Below are 6,617 nucleotides of genomic sequence, written 5' to 3' on the forward strand. Positions count from 1 at the left end.
GCTGTCATAGAACTGCATGACTAAACTAAAGGTCTCAATATTTTCTTGAAGGGATTTTGTTATATATTAATATATTTACTTATATTCTTACTTCACAGGCTTTTTTTACTTTTCCTATTATCGATTTTCATCAATAAGACAAAAAACAATTTACAACATTTTGCAATACCATAGTTTTATCATAAGTAGATATACATTCAACTTATTTGAAATATGACACAAAGTATCCTGAATTTGTTGTTTCATATCAGACGAACTTATTTAAATCTTAAAGGGGCACTAGCTACAAGATATATAAAAAAACAATTAATATATATATTTTTTTGGCTCAATCACTAATGAAATACAAATTGTGAAATAATAATTCACTTTTAGCATTTAGCAGCCAGTATGATTTAGTTCTGTCAAAATAAGCTAAAATCATTGATAATGAATTATTCACTTGCAAGTGAATAATTCAACCTCATTGAATTTGTATTAATGTGATCTTCAATTTAACTCCTTAGCTTGAAATGGATAACACATGAATTGAATGTGTAAAATTATTTAAAGGAAAAGAATATCAACATTGAAAGTGAAACAAAGGTAAATCAATTGATTGACTGATTTGATCCACAGAAAAAAAACCGATGATAAACATTAATTTTTCATCTACTGTGGATTCATTATTATTCGTTGGATATCAATTTTCGTGGATTTCGTGGGAACAGACGAACCACGAAATAAAATGTTCAACGAATACCAAATTTTCTATTGGCTTGTATGCAGATTTCTCCAAAAACACGAAATTAAATATCCACGAACATGTAAGTTTTCCTCAATCCACGAAAAATTGGTACCCACGAAAATAAACAAATCCACAGTATAATATAAAATTAACTAGACCTAGAATAATCCAAGAGCATGAATTTGCTTGATCTATTTATATCTATATTTATGTTTACATCGCTTATATGATCATTGAATGACTTTAGAGGTCAACTCAATAGTTATTTAGATGGCGGTCTAGACTGAGAACACACGAAATGAAGCTATGTAATTTTATACCGTGTCCTCTTAATATTTATTGTAGACTTTTAATAGGTTGGATAAATGTTAACATTATTCATTATTATAAATCAAATACTAGAAATTAAGTAAAATCGGTGAACATGAATTTGACAGCTAGTGCCCCTTTAACATTTAACATTTTTTTTACAAGTTCTTTACACATATCTTCCTTCTTTTTCTTTTTTTCTCTGTCTTGTTTACATATGTTTTCAAGTTTTTAATAGTACCAATATCAGTCAGTCTTACTGTACACTTCTTGGATTCTGCTGTATATATTTTCTTATTTCCTGATCTTTTTCTGCCTACAAAACATCAACTTATTTTACTAACTAAAAAGACTATTATTATGCAAATACATTGCTTTTAAAACTAGAGGCTCTAAAGAGCCTGTGTCGCTCACCTTGGTCTGTGAGAATATTAAACAAAGGACGCAGATGGATTCATGACAAAATTGTGTTTTGGTGATGGTGATGTGTTTGTACATCTTAATTTACTGAACATTCTAGCTGCTTACAATTATCTCTATCTATAATTAACTTGGCCCAGTAGTTTCAGAGGAGAAGATTTTTGTAAAAGATTACTAAGATTTACAAAAAAATGGTTAAAACTTGACTATAAAGGGCAATAACTCCTAAAGAGGTCAACTGACAATTTCAGTCATATTGACTTATTCATAGATCTTACTTTGACAGCATTTATTGTATTTTAAAGTTTATCTCTATCTATAATAATATTCAAGATAATAACCAATAACAGCAAAATTTCCTTAAAATTACCAGTTCAGGGGCAGCAACCCAACAACAGGTTGTCCAATTCATCTGAAAATTGCCGGGCAGATAGATTTTGACCTGATAAACAATTCTACTTCTGTCAGATTTGCTTTAAATGCTTTGGTTTTTTGAGTTATGAGCCAAAAACTGAATTTTACCCCTATGTTCTATTTTTAGCTGTGGAGGCCATCTTAATTGTTTGACTGGGTCACGCCACACATTTTTACAACTCAATACCCAAATGATGATTGTGGCCAAGTTTGGTTTAATTTGGCTAGGTAGTATCAGAGGAGAAGATTTTTGTAAAAGTTAATGACGACGGAAGATTTACGAAAAATTGTTAAAAATTTACTATAAAGGACAATACCTCCTATTGCTGTTTACAGTTTATCTCTATCTATAATAATATTCAAGATAATAACTAAGAACAGCAAAATTTCCTTAAAATGACCAATTCAGGGGCAGCAACCCAACAACAGGTTGTCCCATTCATCTGAAAATTTCAGGGCAGATAGATTTTGACCTGATAAACAATTTTATTTCATGTCAAATGGCTCTTAATGCTTTGGTTTTTGAGTTATAAGCCAAAAACTGCATTTTACCCCTATGTTCTATTTTTAGCTGTGGTGGCCATCTTGGTTTGTTGGCCAGGTCACGCCACTCAATTTTTAAACTAAATACCCCAATGATAGTTGTAGCCAAGTTCGGTTTAGTTTGGCCCAGTTGTTTCAGAGGAGAAGATTTTTGTAAAAGATTACTAAGATTTACGAAAAATGGAAAAAAATTGTCTATAAAGGGCAATCACTCCTTAAGGGGTCAACTGACAATTTCGGTCATGTTGACTTATTTGTAAATCTTACTTTGCTGAACATTGTTGCTGTTTACCGTTTATCTCTGAATTTACCCCTATGTTCTTTTTTTATCCATGGCGGCCATCTTGGTTGGTTGACTGGGTCACTGGACACAATTTTTAAACTAGAAACTAGATACCCTAATAATGAATTTGGCAATGTTTGTTTAAATTTGGCCAAGCAGTTTCAGAGGAGAAGATTTTTGTAAAAGTTAATGACGACGGACACCAAGTGATGAGAAAAGCTCACTTGGCCCTTCGGGCCAGGTGAGCTAAAAATAACACTTTCTTAATAACTCACATGAAAAGAAAATACTTCTGACTTTGATTTATATTCAATATAGGGTAAAATAACAATAAGTTTGTAATAAAATATTTTATTTTTTTCAAATGAGGATTTGCATATCTTTTTGTTTCTTTTACTCCTATCTTTCGATCTATTATGCATAATTTTAATAAATGTCAAAATGCCTCTTATTATATTTCATTCATTTGGTAAGTTCAAAATGTATATGTTTCAATAATAATAATATTGCAAGTACATTTAACAATAATAAATTTCCAAAAAAGCTCAGAAGTAAAAGTAACATCTCAAATATAAAGAGAAATGTGTTGGTTTTTTATTTTATTTTAAAAGCATCTAGGGCTATATCATAACCGTCTTTGCTTTCAAGGGGTTAAATATCAGCATGAATCAACAATATATCAATAGCTAGTAGTGAATGTATATATATAATATAAGGTCAATGACAGAAAAATAAAAAAAAAATATATGAGGCTGAAAAGTTGGGGAAAGGTGGAGTTTAAAAGAACTATTAAATGTATACTAAATTATACGAGGGGAATGTGAGGTTTTAACCAACTATTATTTTATACTAAATGATTTCTCACCTATTTCGGATTTTTTATCTTTTGTCGATGAATGATTAATAAGTCCTGTAATTGCATCTGAAATGAAAATAAGGATTTAAAAAAAAAATAATTCATTCTAACCTTCCCTGAAATATTTGTATGGAATTAATACAATTAAAACTATTTTAAATGTGCATTATAAAGATAAAACTTCTTTTCACAAACTGTTATCATCCTTTTCAAAATCTGAATAAAATTCTTTTATCTGTCAAATCTTCAAAAGTATACAAGTTGCAGTTCAGACTGTAAATAAGATTTAAAAGACAAACTGTGAACAAACAATCTTTGGACTGATATAAAGTTGTAAAAACTTTAGATTATTTACCCTTTTTAGTATTTTTACCAATCCTTTCATATTCTCCAGTAGTTTCACTGGTCCTTTCTAAATTTAGGCAAACATCTATTGGATTATTTAAATCTGGAAAATTAAAAGGTTAAATACAATAACAATGTAAATGAAAAAGGAGAAAACCAAGGTTATTCCACCAGGGATGATTCTAGGTGTTTTCAAATGGGTCCCTTAAACATCAAATTGGGAATTTTTTTTAGAATAAAATCTAAGAGCAAATAACTTTGTTTTCCTGTAAAAACGGAAAATGTATATCATTAAGTTTAACCTTTACACTGATGTTCATGTAAGTTGTAACATTTTTAATAATTCTGGATGGGCTACTGTAATTACATGAATATTATTGAACATGAGGCACTAAGTCTATCATCTTAGCTATAGTTACCTAGGCCTATTACAAAAATATTTCAGCTAACATAAATAAACCACTGAAAAAAATCATTCATCGGGTCGCAAATCTCTGTTTTACTGTCTACTTTGTAACAATTGACGGTGGCAACTCTTCAACTACAGTACTGTTATTCCTTATGTAACAGAAAGTAAAAAAAAATATTGTTTTCTCTCATAAAAGTTGTACCTTTGTTTCCTGAATGATGTTTATGAATGATATAGTGTTGTGCATCATAGATGGAATGTCAGAACTGACAGATAGATTGAAAATGTCTTTATATGTCAAGCTAAGATATGAAGTTAATTCATCTCTCACTTCCTCAGATATGCCTCTAGTGTTGTCAACATAATGGTTAAACAGGCTATCTCCAACTTTTGGCAATGATTTAAATGGCTTATAATTCTGCAGATACTCTATAATTTCAGCTTTCATTTCTTTTGCCTTTATAACTAAGGAGATGGGCATACCTGAGGAAATATTTTTCATTTACTTCAATTAAAATAAATAAAAAAAGGATATAGGAACATGTAAGCTGTCTTACTGTGAATTCATTTATTTTCGTGGATACCAGTTTTCTTGGATTGTGGAAAAATTGTGCTTTCTAGTATATTTGATTTCATGGTTTTTATTATGTGTTGAAACAAACCTATATAAAATTCCTACTTCGTTGAGTATTCAAATTTGTGGTTCACCTACACCCACGTAATCCACAAAAATTGGTATCCCACGAAAATCAATAAATCCACAGAATCTTAAAATATAAGCAAATAAATTGTTCCTCCTATTTTAATTGCATACAGTTTAATATCTCATTTCAAATTCACTCATTTGACTCATGTGTAGATCTTACTTTGCTGAACATTTTTTGCTGTAACATTTTATCTCTATATATCTCCAAAAAAAATTGAAGATAATAACCAAAAACAATGAAATTCCCTAAAAAAATAACTATTTCGGAACAGTAACCTGACAATGGGTTGTTGGATATGTCTGAAAATTACAAGGCCTATAGATCTTAACCTGATAATTACTTTAACAACAGCAACTTGAGTTTTACTCTAACAGCTTTTGTCTTTGAGATATTAGTCAAAAACTGCAATTAACCCCTATGTTCTACTTTTACAACATCAGACTTCATTGATGAAGGATCAAATCCCTGGATAATATTTATACAAACAAGATACCCTAAGGAAAATTCAAGTACAGTTCAGTTCATATTGGTCTAGTAGCTTCAGAGAAGATGATTTTTGAAAAAAATACTTCCTACAAAAAAAATTGTCTTTCTTTTTAAATGGAACAAGCATTGTAATGATAGTTTATGACTGAATATAGATCTTTACAAATCTTTAGGTTGTAATAATGATGTTGGGTTTCCTCTCTTCTTCATTCAAACCCACATACAAGTTTATAGATAACACTTATAGGTTACATCTTCATACTCTGAACATAATGCAAATCATCTGAGAAATAAATATTGTTGAAGCGCAGTAAAATGTGAAGTATATATTGTATCAACAGAATTTATGAGAAAGTTTTAAGTTTTAAGAATTTTCAATTATGAAAATAATGCAAAGTTCATTTCTGTAATCTGAATGTTATTCTTCTCTTGTGTGATTTTTTCATAATGTTGAGCTTCAATATACATAATATATAGATTTGAAAACAATATCTACATTTATTTCAGTGTTTTTGTTTTTTACTCTGTAAATGTTATATAATAACAATTTCTTACATATTTAAAGAGGTTAACATCGTAAGCTGTAGGACTGTTTTTTCCTGAGGCCCATAAGAATATACATGTATTACTTAGGTGTACACACATTTTTATATCAATTTGTAGTCCTTATTCAGCTCTTTCATTTCAAAGATTAGTGCAAGAAAACTTTAAAGTTCATATCAAACTACATGTACATTATCATATCATTCACACTACCTTGGCAGCTATTTTAATTACTTTATTCTGCCATTAGCACGAAAATTGCTTGAGGTAGATGTGCAGAGCTCACAATTTTTCACATTCACACTGTTATCATTTGTCACTGTACATGTACAATTTATAGCCTCTGAAAAAAAAATCTATAGTATTATCATTTACATCTACTTTACATACCTAGTACGCACATACAAATATTTTGAACATAGGCTAGCTGAATATATAAAATATACACATAACCGTCACACTATAAAAGATAAACATGATAAAGACATTGATGGACATCCATCTCTTAGTTAGGGTTTATTTTATCGGCTTCGGTAAAAAAGCGATTTGTATAGAGTTTTGCTATTTTGCCGGTC

General features: G+C 29.7%; 1 long non-coding RNA gene across 1 annotated transcript; it reads right to left on the reverse strand.

The window, feature by feature from the left end:
- Positions 1 to 799: 799 nt before the first annotated feature.
- LOC134701744 (uncharacterized) lies at positions 800 to 5,556 on the reverse strand. Its single transcript, XR_010104193.1, has 4 exons — positions 4,509 to 5,556; positions 3,908 to 4,000; positions 3,562 to 3,618; positions 800 to 1,352 (listed from the first exon to the last, which is right to left on the reverse strand). It is a non-coding gene; the product is annotated as an uncharacterized LOC134701744 (long non-coding RNA).
- Positions 5,557 to 6,617: the final 1,061 nt, after the last annotated feature.

Source organism: Mytilus trossulus, unplaced genomic scaffold, assembly GCF_036588685.1.
Source record: "Mytilus trossulus isolate FHL-02 unplaced genomic scaffold, PNRI_Mtr1.1.1.hap1 h1tg000262l__unscaffolded, whole genome shotgun sequence".
Lineage (NCBI taxonomy): Eukaryota > Metazoa > Mollusca > Bivalvia > Mytilida > Mytilidae > Mytilus > Mytilus trossulus.